Here is a 21,190-nt window from a genome sequence, read left to right as displayed (position 1 = left end):
AAGGCAAAGAGAGTTACAAGAAGGGAATATTTTCTTTCACTTAAACTTTCTAGTTTTTTCTTCTTGCATCAACATTATTGAGACATAATTTACATGCAATAAAATGGACCACCCCTTTTTAAGTGTATAGTTTGACAAACTTTTACAAAGTGTACACTCACAACCACTGCCACAATTAATACATACATTTTCATAACTCCCAAGTGTTCCCTCATGTTCCATTTCAGTCCATCTGCCCATACCCATTTCCCAAGGCAAAACTGAAATATTGACAACCTTGTATTGTTTACCCAATATTTTGAAAAATATGACACATTTCATCTAATCTAAAATGCCATCAATTTTGAGATGCATCCCAATTTTGAGGATGTTACAACAGGAAAAAAAGAGTATCTTCAAATCTATTAAATTGTATGCCTCCTTTTATATCTATAAAATGTTTCACAAATGCGAGCAACTATTATTAGGAGCTAATAATGGTCCTGGGTTTATTAACCAAAGAGATGTGGTAACTTTTAGTTAGTTGTTGCACACCTCTCATATTGCTCAGGAGGAAAACTGAGGCTATGAGGAGGAAAGAACTTCTCTATGGCTCCAAAGGAAAGGGAAGGCATTTGCCACCCTAGAAGACTCCCTTCTATTACAGTCTTGCCCCAAATGGGTTAAGAGAGGACTTAGGCCAGGGAAGGCTTACTACACTGTCTGGGGGGTAGGACATTAAAGTTTTCAAAGGTCAAGATAATGTTCCTTCCCACCAATCCCATCCCAAGATATTTTCAGTCATTGCAATAGCTACATTCACTATCTCAGATTCATGATTACATGAACACAATAGCCAGATCAGAATCATGACAGGCTCAGAAGCCTATGGTAAATGGAATTTGAATAATAAATCTGAAAAATACTGCTTATCTTGGGTTTGAATTAAGAACGAAGAGAAATGGAAGTCAAGATGAAAATATCTGTAATTCTATCTTTAATTTATTTGACACTTCACTTTTTTGCTTAATTATGTGTTTTGTTTTGTTGCTAACTAGTTAGACTTTTGCTCTCCATCTCAACAGATGCCTGCTCCACGTTCATAGAAAATTTGGGTAAATGTAAAACATTTTTTTTACATTCTTTGTAATTCTATGACCACTGAAAGAGTGACGTTTCATAAAACAAAGCTGGAAAAATCAATTACAAATTAGGAAACTCAGTCATACATGAGTTTGAGAACACCCTTCAGAGAACTTCCAGGAGGGAAAGAAAATCTCTTTTATTCCAAGGGCATCAAAGTTTGGAAGCCAACAAGAGTTCGTTGTAAAGTCTGCTGACCATAGGTCCAGAGCAAGGTTTCTCAAATGGAGGTGGGGGATGATTTTGTACCCAAAGGGACATCTGTCAATGTCTGGAGACATACTTGGTTGTTACAACTTGGGAGATGTGCTACTGGCCTCGAAGTAGGTAGAGGCCAGGGACACTATTAAACATCCTTCAATTCATGGGGCAGTTGCCACCACATAAAAAATGTACCTGACTCAAAACATCAATAGTGCCAAGGTCAAGAAACCCTGTCCCAGAGAGATAATCATTTATTCAGCAAGTATTTAGTGTAAGCAACTTACTGTGAATCCCAGTTTGTTACTGACTAACAGGGTATACTGGGCAACTCTCTAAGCCCAATTGTTCACATCTGAAAGGTGAGGGAGACAATAATCACGGCTATGTTACGGCGTGAGTGTTCAGTAAGTGGTGGCTGCTCTCTTGCCTCTGAGCTATGCTGCTTACTAGGTCCATGACTTTGGGCAAGTTATTTAAACTTTCTGAGACTCCATTTCTTTATTTGTAAAACAGAGCTGTATAAAGTACTGTGGGGGCTCATAAGAGACTTGAAAATAGTCAGGTTTCTGCCATTCTGAGATGAAATGGGAAAGTGCCAAGATGAGATAAATTACCCTTGTGGTGACTGCAGGCTTGGCAGAAGATGAAGTTGTTCTTCTGCAGCTTTGATTTCACTCCCACCCACTTCTGGCTTTCTCCATTCTGCAGTGGTCTGGTGGTAGATGAGTGTGCCAAGGAGCAGATATGCCAATGTTCTTGCAGTTGAGATGTCACATCAAACAGGAACTTATGAGAAGGCCATGAAAAGTCACTTGTACCTACAAATATCTGTCTAAAATAGGAGACTGCTTCCTGAAAGGATAACTGATCCTAAAGCACTGCATGGGATCAAGGTGACAACCAATTCCAATCAACAAATACTATGATATCTCTATTATGTACTACCCACCAGGCTAATCAGTGAAGATGTAAAGGGAAATAGAAGGAAAGGGAATTATAGGGAATTCACATTGAGCCCCTAGTCTGCCCCAGATGCTGGGAGAGGGGCTATGGTATCCCATTTTATCTCCACAATATCCTATGACATTTGTCAGGCTTCTCCAGAGAAACAGAACCAATAGGAGAGAGAGAGAGAGGGAGGAGATTTTGTGTGTGTGTGTGTGTGTGTGTGTGTGTGTGTATATATATATATATATGTGAAGAGATAGAGAGAGGGAGAGATTGTAAGGAATTGATTCACATGATTCCTAGTGGAGAAATCCCAAAATCTGCAGTCAGCAAGCTGGAAATCCAGGAGAGCTGTTGTATAGTACCAGTCCAAAGGCCAACAGACTTGACACCCAAGAAGAATCAATGTTTCAGTCCAAGTCTGAAGGTCAGAAAAGACCAATGTCCCAATTCGGCAATCAAGCAGAAAGAGCTCCCTCTTGCTCAGCCTTTTTGTTCTATCCAGGCCTCCAACTGATTGGATGAGGTCCACCCATATTAGGGAGCACAATTTGCTTTACTCAGTCTGTCAAGTCATGCGGTTTTTAAAAATTGACAAATACTAATTGTACATATTCTTGGGGTACAGTGATGTCTCAATACATATAATGTATAGTGATCAGATCAGGATAATTTTGTATCCTTTAACAAATCTCTGTATATCTCTCCCTTCCCCCTACCCTTCCCAGCCTCCATTTGTTGGGTGTAGTGACATGCACCTGTAGTCCCAGCTACTCAGGAGGCTGAGGCAGGAGGATTGCTCGAGTCAGGAGTTCTGGTCCAATCTGGACAACATAGCAAGACTCCCACCTGTTTTTAAAAAAATACAGATTAAAAACACTCTGATAGATACACCCAGAAATAATATTTGCCCAGACCAAATGTCTGGGCACCCCCACCCTACTCCATGGCCAAGTCAAGGTAACACATAATATTAACCAGCATAATATTTCTACGAAGTAGGAATTATTGCATGTATCACTATACTAGACCCCCTATAGCTTAGAGCCTGTCAGAATTATACAAATTAGAAAATCCTAAGCCAATCACCTGTTCTGCCTTCCCTTTCAGGGCCTTCCATGAGCTGTTCTTTGTTTATCTAACCTCAGCCCGCAATGTACACCTATATTTTGAAAACATGGGAAGCACAACTTATGAGAAGGGAGGCCCTGACTAGACACAGTGTCTGCTTTGAACCATTACCAGCTGAAGTGTCCAGTGTTCTTACTCATGGCATTGCCCCACTCACTTTCAGAAGAGAGAAGGAAATCCAAATAACACTGCACCCTAGTGCTGGGCTCTACAGCTTATGATGTCATTTGCATATGCCATCACTCTGTGAGTTGCAACAATCAATAGGCATTATTATCTTCATTTCAGAGATGAGCAGCCTGAGGTCCAAAAAAGGACAGTGACTTGCTCAAAGTCACACGACTAAGAAATGATGGAGCCAGGACCCTCTTTTCAATGACTTCGGCCAATATCCTTTATTCCCTTGCTTCACTGTCCACACTCTACTTCATCTCATCCCCAAAATGGCCACACCTGGGCTGACTTCACTGTTGCGTTTCTCACTCCTACAGCAGCATCATGGAGTGCTACTAGAAAAACTCACCTGGCCATGCAGGTCCTCCCACTAAAGATTTGACCCATTTGCTCCCAGGCACCTTCTCAAGACCACCATCTATCAATTATGGTCTCATTCTCTTGTCTGGCTTTTTCTCCTTAGCATCCAAACCTGCTAACCAATCCACATACTCCACTTAAAAAAAAAACAAAAACCAAAAAACAAAAACAAAAACAAAAAACCCTTTTCTGAATCCTGTATCTCACTCTAGGTACTGTCATACCTCTTTCCTTTCTCAACAAAGTTTATTGAGAAAAATCATTACTGGTCATTGCCTCCTTTCCCTCACTTCCCGTTCATGGTTTAATCAATTGCAATTTTGGGTACAACCTCCATATTTATCCCTGAAACTGTTCTTAAGGCCAAATTCAATGGGCACATGTCAATTATCATCTTATTGGTCCTGACAGCAACGTTTAGTCAGGTTAACCTTCAATCTTGAAAGTCTCTCTTTGGCCTTTGCTTCCAGGACTCAACTCTTGCCTCATTTTCCTTCTGCTTCTCTTGTGGTTTCTTTTTAGTCTCTTGCTCAGACTTGTCCTCTGTCTACTCCAACAAAATATGTAGCTATCCAGCTGTGAAGCAGTCTTGAGCAGTAGAGAGTGCCCCGTCACCAGGAGAGTTCAGTCAGAGGTTACCTAAGTATCTGTGTAGAGACATCATAGAAGAAATTCCTACACCAAGTGTTAACTTCAATTAAATGAACTTTAAAGTTCTTTCCAACCCTAAAATTGTATAAGTCTACATATGCTGAGTGCCAAGTAAGAGGTCTGGTGAAAGAAATGCTATCAGAATTCAAAGGTGGGGGGAAAAATTTTTTTAAAAATGAGTTATCCCATTTAAATTTGTTTGAATAACACTATGGCCATAAAAGATCACCCAGTAATAGGACAATGGCTGCTATTCATTTTTCTAACCCAAGGACTTATTTGTCTTTGATGTTGAGATATCACTACTCGAACCTGGGCCTACCTGAAGGGTAAGAGGGCAGAAATGGAGAGAATCTTCCACTCTTTAACGTGTATCCTCATTCTCAAGCCTTTCCGACACTCGGGTCTTTCTCATCACCTCCACCACCACACAAAATCTTTTATGGATTACAAAATCTGTAATCCATGAAAGAATTACAAGTGCCCTCTAGAGCTTTGGTGTCCATCTCTGGAAAACTGTTGTAGCTTAAGTTTTTATCTCCTATCTTTCAAGAATAGATTTCTCTTTGGCGTCAGACTGCTTTTCTGATGTTATTCAGAGATTTGGATATAATTTATATTCGGAATTTGGGTCATATTCCTGCTTCAGTTACCTTAATAATAGAATTGCCGTTTAAAAATTGTAATCATATTTCTAGAATTAAAATTACAAGTTGATTTTACATCCCTGAATTCTGAACTCTGGCACCTTGAGCTGGGTAAGGCTATCATTTTCTAACATTATTTTCAGTAGTCATAGCTGTGGGGTTTGCAGGTCATCCTTTTACTATAAAGCAACAAAATCACAATCTTACAGCTGGAAGTTTTAGAGTAAATTATTATCTGTATTCTGGATGCTCTTAGAGACATTTCAGTGTCTTTAAATAATTGTCTTTGGGTGTATCATCCAGTTTCTATTATTGTCATCTGTGGGAGGGTTTACATGACTACTTCACCCTTTTGACATTACCATTCCTAGGTCATTTAGGGCTGACGAAACAGAGACCTACATGGCTCTCAATTAAAAGCACAGAAGTGGGGAGAGGCGCTGCCGCCACTGCGGCCAAGCCAAGCGAGCGCAGTCGGGCGGGCGAGAAGAAGCTGCAGGACCGAGCTGGGGGGCAGCAGGGAGAGAGCGCCCACCACCTTCCCTTCCCTCCTCGATGTGATCGGGGGCGTCCCGGCCTCCGCCTCCGCAGCCGCTGGTGGAGGGAGAGCCGGGGGCCCTTGCTTCGGAGTTGGGGCCCAGCAGTCCTCAAGGAGAGAGCCTAAGACCGCGGCAGTTGCTAGCTGAGTTAAACCCATCCACAGAATGGCCGTGGCCTTACCCAGGACCCTGGGGAAGTTGCAGCTGTATAGAATATTACAAAAAGCCAATCTGCTTTCTTATTTTGATGCCTTTATCCAACAAGGTGATGATGATGTCCAGCAACTCTGTGAAGCAGGAAAAGTGGAGTTTTTGGAAATCATGGCACTCGTGGGCATGGTTAGCAAGCCCCTCCATGTTAGAAGGCTACAGAAGGCTTTGAGAGACTGGGTCACAAACCCTGGACTTTTCAATCACTTGCTGACTTCCCTTCCTGTCAGTAGCATACCCATCTATAAACTGCCAGAGGGATCACTGACATGGCTGGGAATATCCTGCAGTAGTTATGAAAGGAGTTTAGCAATGCCTGGGAACCTCAATTTAAAATCCCCAATTTTACCACCCAATGTTTTTACCACCCAGTTTCCCCAATTTTGCCACCACCTGTGTGCAGAGCTTGGGACAGGGGAAGTCAGATGTGGTCGGGAGCCTAGCACTGCAGGATGCTGGTAAATCCAGACTCTGGCAAGGCCATGCCACCAAGAGTGAGCACAGCCTCTCCCCAGCAGACCTGGGCTCCCACATGTCCCCAAAGGAGAGCAGCGAGGCACTGGATGCTGCTGCTGTGCTCTCAGTGGCCGAGTGTGTGGAGCGGATGGTCCCCACACTGCTGAAGAGTGACTTGAACAAAGTGGAAGAGCCGCTAAAAAACAACAGAAGTTGGCCAAAATGATTGGTCACATCTTTGAGATGAACGATAATGATCCACACAAAGAGGAGGAAATTTGGAAATACAGTGAGTATATGGCAGATTTGACTCAAAGAGGAAGGATGGAAAACATCTCATGCTTCATGAGCTCACTGTTAATGAAACGGCTGCTCAACTCTGTGTGAAGGATAATGCTCTGCTGACAAGAAGAGATGAGCTTTTTACCTTGGCTAGGCAGATTTCTCAAGAAGTCACCTATAAATATACTTACAGAACCACCAAGTCAAAATGTGGAGAAAGAGATGAATTATCCTTGTAGAGGATTAAAGTGGAGGATGAGTTTCCAGATTTCCAGGATTCTGTGCAAACGCTCTTCCAGCAGGCTAGAGCTAAGAGTGAAGAACTCACAGCTCTTAGTTCACAGCAGCCTGAAAAGGTGATGGCAAAGCAGATGGAGTTCCTCTGCAACCAAGCTGGCTGTGAGAGATTGCAGCATGCCAAGAGGAGGCTGTCTGCAGGGCTTTACAGGCAGAGCTCAGAAGAGTACAGTCCTAATGACTTGACTTCCGATAACTCAGATGGACAAGGAGAAAGACCTTTGAATCTCCAAATGCCTAATTTACAGAACAGACAACCCCATCATATTGTGCTGGATGGGAAGCTGAGCAGACTTTATCCCAGTGAGGCAAAGTCCCACTCATCAGAGAGCCTTGGGATTTTAAAAGACTACCCACACTCAGCTTTTACCTTAGAAAAGAAAGTCATCAAAACAGACCCTGAAGATTCAAGATACCATTCTCTGGAAATGGAATCAGATTTAAGGATAATACTCCATCACAGAAATAAGCCTTAATAACCAGTGTTGCCTCATTCAGCTCAAACAGATTTCATAGTCAAAGCAAAAGGACTGGTACAGTAGCCTGCAGAAACCAGGAAGATAAAACAACAGCCACAAAAGAGAAAATCAAAAGAGTGTTGCAATCTATAACAATAACATTGATTCATTCACATTCCTGTGTTGAGTCATTCTATATGGAAAGGCTTACAAATCAATATTGTAAGCATTCATTATTTAAGAATGTGCAATGTATTTGTGTAATTTATAGAAGTGAAATCTAGATGTTCAGTCTTGTTTGGTTCAATAGATGTGGATACAGTTTATTTTACTTGAAATTTTGTTGTCTACTTTGTGTGTTTAATGTAAATATATGTCAGAGTTTAGAATCTTTGCCCGCAGTTGTGAAAAAGAAAGCTTAAGTGATGTACTTGTTGGCTAGATTGCAATGATTATGGAAAAATAGAAAGCAAATACTTAATTTAAGCCAAGGAAAATATTGTGGATTTAATATTTGACAAAACTGATTTTTGTTTAACAAGAAATGTGTAGCATTCACTCATATAATATCTGGTTATCAATGCACGTTTACACAATAAATACTTGAGTGGAGGAAAGTTAAAAAGATGAGCAATAGAGTAGAAAATATCTCTCTTAAACTAGTTGACCTAGATTGTATTAACAGTTACTTAAAATGTATCAAAGAAAGCTACTACATAGACAGATAAATTGAACTAAGTGTACCCATGTATAAAAGCTTTGACTTAAGCATTGATATTTCAGAATGTGTTAAATAGATTAAGACATAGTAAGTTAACCCTACATGTTATAAAGATGGTGACTGTTAACAAAGGCTATAACAGATTAAGTACTGTTTATATCCAGTAAGTCTTCTCTATGTAGAGAAGACAGAGAGACTAGATGCTTTCACTAGGGAATGTCTCCCCACCCAGCCATCACAAGTGTGGACAATCACTGCATCCACATTTGTAGGCATATTTCTATGGAAGTTTAGTTGACATCTATATTCATTATTTATTTTATGATTTCATTTTTCTACACCTTTGAGATTTGTGAATGCAGTTTTTTCTTAAAATTCATTTTAACTTGACAGTACGTTTTTAATTCCCCCAATTTAATTAATGGACTTTGTGCATACATATGAGAGTGTGCTTAGAGGTTTATAATGTACTCGCATACTTATGAGAATTTCACACTGGAATTCATAATGGTAAAAAATCAAATACATCTGCCAACATACGTTTTTTCTGTTGGTTTAAGAGAAGATGGCCGGGTGCGGTGGCTCACTCCTGTAATTCCAGCACTTTGGGAGGCTGAGGCAGGTGGATCGCCTGAGGTCGTGAGTTCAAGACCAGCCTGACCAACATGGGGAGACCCCGTCTCTACTAAAAACACAAAGTTAGCCAGGCGTGGTGGCACACGCCTGTGGTCCCAGCTACTTGGGAGGCTGAGGCAGGAGAATTGCTTGAACCCGGGAGGCAGAGGTTGCGGTGAGCCGAGATTGCGCCATTGCACTCCAGCCTGGGCAACAAGAGGGAAACTCCGTCTCAAAAAAAAAAAAACCAAAACAAAACAAACCTGACAGCTTCACCTACTTCCTACAGATTCATCTAAACCCACATATTGTTGAGAAGAGTGTATATTGACTTAGAGTGTGTATGGTTTTTTAGTTCTGCTCTAGATCATAACTGTGTACAAAATATAATCTGTGTAAGTCATAATCTGTTACACTAAAATTTGTCAGTCAAATGTTAGATGAAATGTCTGCACTGTAATCTCAGATCACTGTCACATATATAAACTGCTTCTTCATTTTAATTTGTGGAAGAACTTTACAGTAGGAAACACCAGTAAACAACTTTTATACTGTTAAATGGCTTTTTTCCCTTCCTAAATGTTTTAATTGTACCATAGTGTTTTGCTCACTGAAGAAGCTTCTTATGGACCTTGCAACTTTGTTGCTAGCTTGAGGTTGATTATTGTGGTTGTATTGTTCACTGCATGTAGAAATACTATGAGTATGATTTCAATAGACTGTTCAGTTTTTAATGTTAGCCATAGCACCGGTTAGTATCTCAGTGGTTTCATGAAACGTTTCCTGTATTAGAATCTATTTTGAAACATTTATTTGTGTGTGTGTGTGTGTGTATGTCTTAGGGTCAAGTTTGTAAATTTTAATAAGCCACAATTTTAAAACATGCAGTAATCTTCCAACTTCCAATATTTATCCATTCCTTGTGGACCCACAAATTGCATCTTTAAATTCATAATACCTTTCCTTAAGTATCATATGCTTCCGGTTGTTCAAGCTTAGTGATGAGGTGGAAGCACAAGAGAAATTTCAGTAGAATATAGTTTTTATTTTGTAAACACTAATGTATTAAACTTGTAATACATTAAAGCAAATAATATATTTTTTATTTGAATTGTATATATGAATTGGATGTTATAACTAGTTGATTTTTTTTCATTTCGTTAGAGGTATTTTCACTGAACAAAGTCAATTGGTTACCTCAGTATTAGGGCCAATATAGTCCAAGGGACCATTTCTCCCTGAGTTCCTAACACTTTATTATGCGATGTCCACGTTTTTTGTTTGTTTGCTTGTTTGTTTGAGATGGAGTCTCGCTCTGTCACCCAGGCTGGAGTGTAGTGGCGCGATCCTGGCTCACTGAAGGCTCCGCCTCCCGGGTTCACGCCATTCTCCTGCCTCAGCCTCCCGAGTAGCTGCGACTACAGGCGCCTGCCACCATGCCCGGCTAATTTTTTGTATTTTTTAGTAGAGACGGGGTTTCACCGTGTTAGATAGGATGGTCTCGATCTCCTGACCTTGTCATCCACCCGCCTCGGCCTCCCAAAGTGCTGGGATTACAGGCGTGAGCCACTGCACCCAGTCTAATTTTTTAGACTCTTCAAGCTGTTGGTGAGGTGGGAGGAGTGCACTTGCTTCCTGTTCCTTTGGCAATAAAGATTTTCTGTGCCCCCCAACCCCCAAAAAAGCATAGGAGGACCATCCCCAAGTAAGAGGGATGCACCAGAGTTTGGTTAAGTTTTATTAAAACTTCAGCTGAGTCCCAAGCACTAAGGTGATCAACACTTCACTCTATCAGACTGAGAGGAAATAGGACAATTATATGGTTCTCTTATACAGTAGACATAAGAAGAAGTAGGAAGACATGTGACCTATAATCAAGGAAAAAGCATACAATGCAAGCAGACTCAACATTGCATGAAAGACACAAGCCTTCTCCTCTATTTTCAGACAAAAAGAAAGTTGATTTGTGAAAAAGTGAAGATTACTGGAAATGGAACATATGAAAGTAAACATAAAATTCATTTATGTCTTCGTTTGTGACTATATGACTGAATGCACTGGCTTTTTTGCTGACTGCCAGCTGAGTCATCTTCATGTCTTAGGGGCCACCTGCAGTTCCCAGTTTTTTCCCATGTGGGCTTTCTCATCATGGCTGCTTACTTCATCAAATCAGCAAGAGGGATTTCTTACCTCACAGAGGACCCAGTACCTCTTTTAAAGGCTTTTAGCTAGTTAAATGAGGCTCATCCACTGTAATTTCCTTTTTTGATTAACCCAAAGTCAACTGATTTACAACCTTAACTACACCTGAAAAATCTCTCACCTTTGTTATATTCTATTGACTAGGAGCTAGCCAAAGGTTCCACCCACACTCAAGGGGAAAAGATCATAGAGGGCATGAACACAAGGGTAGGGGAACCTTGGGACCCATCATAGAATTTTGCCTACCATAGTTAGCATTTATATACAGAGCAAGCCTCCAGGAGGTTAGGCAAAGAATAGCTACTGAGGAAATAAATATTACTGAGAAAGAAACAACTGGACAACTACTAAAACTCACATAAGACTGTAAGAAACTTAGGTGTCAACCAATCAGAATGTATAGACATCATTGAACATCCAGGACATTCCAGTAGAGATCCCAGAGAGACCACACTTTAGGAGTAGGGAACAACTATCTCAAGGGTAAAAGTTATTCTAGACCCACTCCAACAAAAATATAAGCCTCAAAAGGATCAAGCTGATGCACAGTAAATTGTCTGCTAAAATAAAATTTAATACAATTAAAGAATATAACAAAATGCAGACATTCAAAAACATACCACTCCAGCCTGGCCAATATAGTGAAATCCCTTCTCTACTAAAAATACAAAAATTAGCCAGGCATGGTGGCATGTGCTTGTAGTCCCAGCTACTCGGGAGGCTGAGGCAGGAGAATTGCTTGAACTCAGGAGGTGGAGGTTGCAGCGAGCTGAGTTCGTGCCACTGCACACCAGCCCAGGCGACAGTACAAGACTCCATCTCAAAACAAACAAACAAACAAACAAACAAAAACATACCACTAATAATGTCCATCATACAGTCCAAATTTTTTAGCTATGGGTATTTCTGTTTCACCCATAGGAAATAACTGATGTAAGAGTAGCTATCTCACAACAAACAACTGTAAAACTAGACAAAATAAATGAAACAACTGCTTTCAGACATTGTACAAGAAGCAAAGCAGGACAGTGATCCGAGACAGTAGGGGAACTAATGAGGCGAGCCCTATATTTACCCAGGCTTTTTGCTTCAAGGCAATTGCCAGACTGCAACAAAGGGAGGGAGAACCCAAGTAGATCTTGGAAATTTTGCTGAATAAAAACACAACAGTCTGTAAATAAAGACAATAAAATCCAGACATTTAACATCATAATTTCCATAATGTGTGTCACCTCATTAAAATAAACCATTACCAGGAGAAAAATCAGTCAATATAAACAAGGAGAAAGAACCATCAGAAAAGATAAGAAGCAACAGAGCCTTGCACTCAAACAGGACGAGGAAGTGTACTGGTTACCACTAGCATTATTGTAAATGCTGAAGATTCATGGGGTATTAGGTAGAGTACACACAAAAAAAGTCTTGTCTCAGTAGGGATAATTCGGTCTAGATTGAGCATAGTTTAAGTCCCACTTAACAAATTCCAAAATAAGACCCAAAAGTAGCAAATTGTTTCCAAGTAACTCAATTGCATTCCAGAACAAAGCTCAAGATTTATAGGAATGCAAAAATATCCAGCATCCAAAAGGTTAAATTTGCAAAGCTTGTCATAAACCAAAGATCACAAGGTGTGCAGAGAAGTAAATATATATATATATTTACACATATATATGCCATGATGTGAGCTAAATAAATAAAGCAAACTCAGAACTGACAAAGATGTTAAAATTAGCAGATGAGAGCAATAAAACAGTTATTATGACTGTATTCCATATATTCAATACCTTAAATTTATACATTTATAAATTTAAGGGCCAAATCAAACTTCTAATAATGGAAACTACAGTATGTAAAATATGATTAGCTGAATGTGGTTAACAATAGATTTGACATTGCAGAATAAAAGATAAATGAAGTTGAGGATGTAGCAAAGAAACTACCCACAATTATGCACAAAGATAATTAAAGTTAATAAATAGAACAATAAAGAGCTGTGGGATAACTTCAAGTAGCCTAATATAGGTGTAATTTGAGTACCCACAGGAAACAAGAGAAGGGAGTAACGGAAAAGTATTTTAAGAAATGATGGCCAGATATGTTGACTCTCGTCTGTAATCCCAAAACTTTGGGAGGCTGAGGCTGGAGGATCACTTGAGGTCAGGAGTTCGAGACCAGCTTGGCCAACATACGGAAACCCCGTCTCTACTAAAAATACAAAAATTAGCCGGGCATGATGGCGCACACCTGTAATCTCAGTTACTCAGGAGGCTAAGGCAGGAGAATTGCTTGAACCCGGGAGGCAGAGGTTGCAGTGAGCCAAAATCATACCACCACACTCCAGCCTGGTTGACAAAGTGAGACTCCATTTCCAAAAGAAAAATGAAACAATGGCCAAAATTTTTCCAAATTTGATAAATATTATAAATATAGATTCAAGAAGCTCAGTGAAGTCCAAGCACAAGAAGCATGAGGAAAACTATGGCTGCATTTAATTATAACACATCATAATTAAATGGCTCAAGACCAGTGACATAGAGAAAGTTTTAAAAGCAGCTGGAAAAATAGACACATCATATTCAGAGGAACAAAGATAAGGGTGATAAAATATTTCTTATAAGGTATAATGCAAGTGAGAAGATAGTGGAGTGACATCTTTAAATTGCAGAAAGAAAAAACTGTCAACCTAGAATTGCATGTCCAGGGGAAAAAATTTTCAAACATGATGGCAAAAGAAAGCATTTTTCAGACATATAAATATTGAAAGAATTCATCACTAGCAGATGCACATTACAACAAATGCAACTCTTTCTTGTAGAAAGAAAATGCCAGATGGAATATGGATTTATACAAAGACATGAAGATCATCAAAAATAGTAACTACATGGCTAAATACCTGAGATTCTTTTCTTATGCAAATACCTTTAAGAGATGTTTTAAATCAACTTTTAAAACAAAAATAATAGCAATACAGTGAAGGTATTTGTATTAGTCTGTTCTCACGCTGCTAATAAAGACATACTTGAGACTGGATAATTTATAAAGAAAACAAGTTTAATGGGCTCACAGTTCCACATGGCTGGGGAGGCCTCACAATCATGACAGAAGGTGAAGGAAGAGCAAAGGCATGTCTTACATGGTGTCAGGCAAGAGGGCTTGTGTAGGGGAAACTCCCCTTTATAAAACCATCAGATCTCGTGAGACTTATTCACTATCATGACAACAGCATGGGAAAGACCCACCTCCATGATTCAATTACCTCCCATCGAGTCCCTTCCATGACACATGGGAATTATGGGAGCTACAACTCAAGATGAGATTTGGGTGGGGACACAGCCAAACCATATCAGTGTTAAAACATCTAAACAAGTAAAATGTATGACAACAATATTCCAAAGGACAGGGCAGGGCAGAAATGGAAGTTACTATCTTCAGCTTTTTATACTATACTTGAAGAGGAATAATGGCACTTGAAGGTAGAATCTGATAAGTTAAATATGAGTACTACAAACCCTGAAAAAACAACAGTTATAGCTAATATACCAACAAATATAAAATGAAAATTTTAAATGTATTGGATTCATTCAAACTGAATAGAAAAAGTGGAACATGGAAACAAAGAGCAAATGGGATAAGTATAGAATAAATAACAAGCAAGATTACATATTTAAACCTAAATATATCAATAATCACGTTAAAAGTAAATATTCTAAATACCTCAATTAAGAGGCAGAGATTGCCAAAGTGCATTAAAAAAATCAAGACCTAACTGTATGCTGTTTACACACACCTTAAATATAAGACACAAATAGGCTTAAAGTAAAAGGGTAGAATAAATATACCATAATGCTAACAAAAAGAAAGCTAAAGTGGCTATATTAATATCAGTCAAAATAGATTGCAGAGCAAAGAACATCACCAAGAATAAGGAAATTCATTTCATAGTAATAAAGGGCAGATTTATCAAAACAGCATAAAGATCCTAGACATGTATGCACCTAACAACAAAGCTTTGAAACAACGCAAAACAGATAGAGCTTCACAAGAAAATAAGTAATCCACAACTATAGTAAAAAATTTAAATATCTTTCCCTCAAGAATTGATAGAACAAGTAAACAGAAATTTAGTAAAGCTATAGATGCAAACATTCTGGAAAAAGTTTTAGCAAATCTACTCCAACAATATAAGAATAATAAATCATTACCAAGTGGGGCTTATCTCAGGAATTCAAGGTGAGTTTAACATTCAAAAATATATCAATACAATTCACCATATTAACAAACAAACAAAATTCATATGATCATCTCATAGACACAGAAAGAGCATTTGGTAAAATCTAACATCAATTACTGTTAGAAACAGTCAGCAAAGTAGGAAAAAAAGCTATAGTGTTCAGTATTCGAGACACTGTGTTATTGGCATAATGATTGAAATATAAATCAAAGGAACAGATAGGGCACAGAACACAATGATGTTTGACAAAGGTATCAAGAAAATTCAGTAGAGTACAAAAATCGTTTCAACAAACTTGGCTGAAACAGTTGGATATCCACATTCAAAACAATGAAATCAGACCCTTACCTCACATTATACACAAAAATCAACTCAAAATGGATCATAGAACAAAATGTAATAGATAAAATTGTAAAACTCTTGGAAGAAAACACAAGTGTAAATATTTATGATTTGGGGTAAGCCAAATCCTTCTTAGATATGATACCAAAAACACAAGTGACAAACAAAAAAGTAAATAAATTTAGATTTTATCAAAATTTAAAACCTTTGTGTTTTAAAGACACCATCATGTTTTAACAGTACCTGGGATCTGTTTTAATCTGGCATGGTAAGACATGCCAAAATAGAGACGACAATCTTGAAGGAATAAGTTTATACTCACAGATCTCTAGAAATAGGAGGCACAGAATGCCACATGGTGGGTCCACACGGGGAAGCACAGAGTTGGTCAGGAGCCTAGCAAAAACATGTGCACTTATAAGGAACGGGTTTGAATAATTCAATAATTTCAACAAGATCTGGGGCATAGGGGCTGTCCCTTTTCTGGTACTTGGCCCTGGGTTGACAAGGGCAGGGGAATAGTGGCTTGGAGTATAAAAGCCTGATAAAGAAGTTTGAGGGCAGGAGCTCTGGAGTGATTGGTTTGTATCTGGAAAGCACATTCACAGGTTTACTATCTCCAGGAATTGGCTAGCCCTGAGAGGAGCAGTCCTGCCACAGTCAGCAAGAGCCCAAGATGCCAAAGCTTCAAAAATACACAAAATAAAAAAGCATGATTAATACATAATAACAAAGTAAAAAAGACTACCCATGGAACTGGAGACATGATTGCAAAATCATGTACTTGGCAAAAGACTTGTATCTATAATATTTAAAGAACTCTTACCTGTTAGTAAGAATAAAAATGATAGCCCAATTTTAGACAAACAATTTGAATAGACACTTCACCAAAAATACAGCAATGGCAGATAAGAACATGAAAACATGTTCAACCTCATTGGTCTTCAAGGAAATGCAAATTAAAAACACAACGAGATACTGTTACACAACTCTTAGGATGACCATAATAAAAAAGAAAGTTAATAACAAGCATTAGTAAGAATGCCAAGAAAATGGAACCTACATACATTGCACACCAGGTGTAAAATGGTGCAAACACTTTAGAAAAGAGTTTGGCATGTTCTTAAAACGTTAAACATGGAAAGTTCATCAGAATTTTAAACAAAGAGTTAACCTATCACCTAGTGATTCCACTCAGGGATATACACTCAACCGAATTGAAAATGTATGTGCACAAAAAAATATAGCAAAAGTTTATAAGAGCATTGTTCATAATAACCAAAAAGTAGAAACAATCCAAACGATAATGAATTGATGAATGAATAAACAAAATGTAGTCTATCCATACAATAGAACACTATTCAGTAAAATGAATCAGAAATCGATACATGCTACAACAAGAATGAACCTCAAAAACTTTATCCTAAGTGAAAGAAGCCAAATACAAAATAAATACATATTGCATGATTCTATATGTATCAGGTTTCCAAAAAAAAAGGTGAATGCTTTGATACAGAAAGTAGATCATTGCTTGCCTAGATCTGGGGATGAGAATAGGGAGTGTATGGTTTGGATATTTGACCCTCCAAATCCATGCTGAAACTTGGTCCCCACAGTTAGAGGTGGGGATCATGGGAGATGTTTGGGTCATGCGGTCGCATCAATCATGAATGTCTTGGTACCATCCTCACGGTAATGAGTTCTTTGTTTATTAGTTCCTGCAAGGGCTGGTTGTTAAAAAGAACCTGGCACCTCTCTGCCACCCTCACCATGTGACCTCTGCACACACTGGCTTCCTGTCATCTTCCACCATGAGTGGAAGCAGCCTAAGGCCCTACCAGAAGCTGAGCAGATGCTGGTGCCATCATTTTTGTACAACATGCAAAACTGTGAGCCAGGTAAACCTCTTTTCTTTACAAATTACCCAGGCTTGGGTATTCCTTCATAGCAACACAAACAGGGAGTGACTGCAGATTGCCTTGAGGAATCATTTTGGAGTGGTGGAAATGTTCTAAAATTGCATTGTGGTTGATGTTTGCAAAACTCTATGAACTTACTGAAAATCATTGATTTGTACACTTATAAAGGGTGAATTTTGTTAGATAAATTGTACCTCAATAAAGCTACTTTAAAAACAACTGTATGCTGTATGCAAGATACAGAGCTACAACAAAGTAATTCAGAGAGACTAAAAATAAAGAGTATAGGTAAAAATTTACCAGGCTCACCAAACCTTTTGAAAGAAAGGGTAATGATCCTGATATCACACAGAGCAGAATTCAATTCCAAAAGCATTATATATGGTAAAGAAGGACAATTTTAACGCAAAAGTTACAGTCTATAATGAACAGATATCACTTATTCATAGTTATACATTAAATAACACAACAACTACCTTTTTAAGGCAAAAACTACAGAAGATGCAAGGAGACACGTACATTCATAAAAATAGGACACTTTAATATACCATTTTCATTACAAGACAAATCAAGTGAACAAAAAATATGTATAGAAATAAAACATGCATATGAATTAGGAAACAACAATCAATAGGATAGATATCTTGAAAATATATTGAAATCTACATCATGATAGTAGGAAATATATACATTATTCTCAAGTGGTCATGGCACATTTATAAAAGTAATCACTTATTAGTTCACAAAAATTATGTCCATAAAATATAAATATTATAGTAAACACTCTTTGATTAAAATGCACTCACAACTAGAATTTACTAACAAAAATAAAAACATAAAGGTCCTTCCACCTCAAAATTTAGAAATCTCCTATTAAAAAACTCCAAACTACAATGGAAACTACAAACTGAAATGACATAATTTTTTAAAAATGATGACAATAAAAGTACTACATATCAGAATCTATGGGATACATTTAAAGCAGTGATCAGGGGAAATTTTTTGGTTTAAACACTTTTATCCTGAAAACTGAAAGAGCAATACTAAACTCAATTTAATTCCCAGTTCATAAAATTAGAAAAAGAATTAAAAAGTAAACCGAATGAAAACACAAAGAAAGCAATAATGTAGATAAAATTGGAAATTAATGAAGAGAACAAAATAACAGTAGACCTAAAAGTAAAATTATTTTTTCAAAAGTTAACAATATAGACAAACTACTAAATAACTTTACTAAGAAAAGAAATAGAGAAAAAATCACAAATATATAAAGAAATGACAAAGGAGAAATAGCCATTGAAACAAAAGAAATTCTTTAATCATATGATAATCACAATGGATTGAAGGTTTATGCTGCCCAAAATTTGTATGTTGAAATCTTAACCCCCAGGATGATGGTATTAGGAAGTCAGACTTTTGGGAAATGATTAGGTCATAGGGGTGGAACGCTGATAAATGGGATTAATGCCTTTATTTAAGACTCCAGAGAGAGCCCTCACCCCTTCCACCATGTGAGGTTACAGTGAGAAGACAGCTGTTTTTGAGAAAGCGGGACTTCACCAAAGCTCAGATTGGTCAGCACCTTGATTTTGAACTCCTCAGCCTCTAGAACTGCAAGAAATAAATTTGTGTTGTTTATAAGCCACCTAATCTATGGCATTTTGCTATAATAACCCAAACAGACTAAGCTAAGACTATGCAAACAAATTTGAAAACCCAGAGGAAATAGATAATTTCATAAGGGAATTCAACTTACTAAAATTGGCCCCGTTTGTGTTAGAAAGCTTAAACAGACCAGTTTCTATAGAAGTAATACAGGAAGTTATTAAGAGAATGCTTTACACAAAAAGCAACAAGCCCAGATGGTTTCACAAGAAAACGACAAAGTTAGATTCATATCTCACACCAAGTACAAAAAGACAGACTCCAAATGGATTAGAGAGCTAAATGTAAAAAATAAAACCAGGCCAATTACTAGAAGAAAACATGCATGAATTTCTTTTTAACCTTGATGTAGGGAAAGGCTCTCTAACCATGTCTCAAAATCCAGAGGCAACAAAAGTCTATTAAATTTGATTACATTTTTTAAATGTGCATAACAAATGCACCATAACAAAATCAAAACATGAGAGGTAAACTGGTAGAAAATATTTACAACGTATAACACAGAGAAAGGACACATCTATCTAACATATGAAGAACTCTTAAAAATTGAGGGGCAAAAGCCCAGACTTTGCCACTATGCAATATATCCATATAACAAAATCTCACTTGTACCCCTTAAATTTGTACAAATAAAAAATATTAAGAGATATACAGACAGGATCAGAGATAGGCAGACAGTTCAATAAGCCTAATGTACAGAGTGGGTCAAAGTAGTGTACTATCAAGCTAGAGGTTTAGAGTATGCTTCTCTGGGTTAGGAGGAGAGATATGTTTAGATCTGCAGTTTAGAAAGAACACTCTGTTGGCTTGGTGAATGTGAATTAGAAAGGCAGGGAGAGGGGTTCAGAAACTTAAAGTAATCCATCTGAGAGATAACGGTGCTTCATAATAAGGTAGTGACTATAAGGATTAAGAGAAAAGATAAAGATCTATTGAAGAGGCAGAATTCACTGGATTTATAAACCAAATTATGTGGGTGAGGTAGGAGTCCTGGATGAAACCCAGGATTTTAACATAGGCAGTGAGATAGGTGGTAGTCTTATAGAGAATGTAGAGAATGCAGGCATCTACATTCAGTCTGGGCTGGATGCAATGGCTCACACCTGTAATCCCAGCACTTTGGGAGGCCGAGGCGGGTAGATCACTTGAGCCCAGGAGTTCAAGACTAGCTTGGGCGACATAGTGACCCCCCGTCTCTACAAAAAAAAAAAAATTAGCCAGGTGTGGTGGCATGTGCCTGTAGTCCCAGCTACTCTGGAGGTTGAGGTGGGAGAATCGCTTGAACCTGGGAGGCAGAGGTTGTGATGAACTGTGATTGTGCCACTATACTCCAGTCTGGGTGACAGAGCAAGACCCTATCTTAAAAAAAAAAAAAAAATTCAATCTGAAGACTAAATACAGTGGTCCATATTAATTGTTCAGTGCTGCTGGCCATCAGAGAAATGCAAATCAAAACCACAATGAGATACCATCTCACACCAGTTAGAATGGCAATCATTAAAAAGTCAGGAAACAACAGGTGCTGGAGAGGATGTGGAGAAATAGGAACACTTTTACACTGTTGGTGGGATTGTAAACTAGTTCAACCATTGTGGAAAACAGTATGGAGATGCCTCAAGGATCTAGAACTAGAAATACCATATGACCCAGCCATTTCATTACTGGGGATATAACCAAAGGATTATAAATCATGCTGCTATAAAGGCACATGCACATGTATGTTTATTGCAGCACTATTCACAATAGCAAAGACTTGGAATCAACCCAAATGTCCATCAGTGACAGACTGGATTAAGAAAATGTGGCACATATACACCGTGGAATACTATGCAGCCATAAAAAAGGATGAGTTCATGTCCTTTGTAGGGACATGGATGCAGCTGGAAACCATCATTCTCAGCAAACTATCGCAAGAACAGAAAACCAAACACTGCATGTTCCCACTCATAGGTGGGAATTGAACAATGAGATCACTTGGACACAGGAAGGGGAACATCACACACCAGGGCCTATTGT

At 38.3% G+C, this 21,190-nt stretch overlaps 1 pseudogene; it reads left to right on the top strand.

Moving 5' to 3' along the window:
• The first annotated feature begins 5,941 nt into the window (after positions 1-5,941).
• Positions 5,942-7,817, top strand: LOC112616288 (annotated as a pseudogene).
• The last annotated feature ends 13,373 nt before the right edge of the window (positions 7,818-21,190 follow it).

Source organism: Theropithecus gelada, chromosome X (genome assembly GCF_003255815.1).
Source record: "Theropithecus gelada isolate Dixy chromosome X, Tgel_1.0, whole genome shotgun sequence".
NCBI lineage: Eukaryota > Metazoa > Chordata > Mammalia > Primates > Cercopithecidae > Theropithecus > Theropithecus gelada.
The sequence above is the reverse complement of the archived record's forward strand: the minus strand, read 5'-3'. Positions and strand labels throughout refer to the sequence as shown.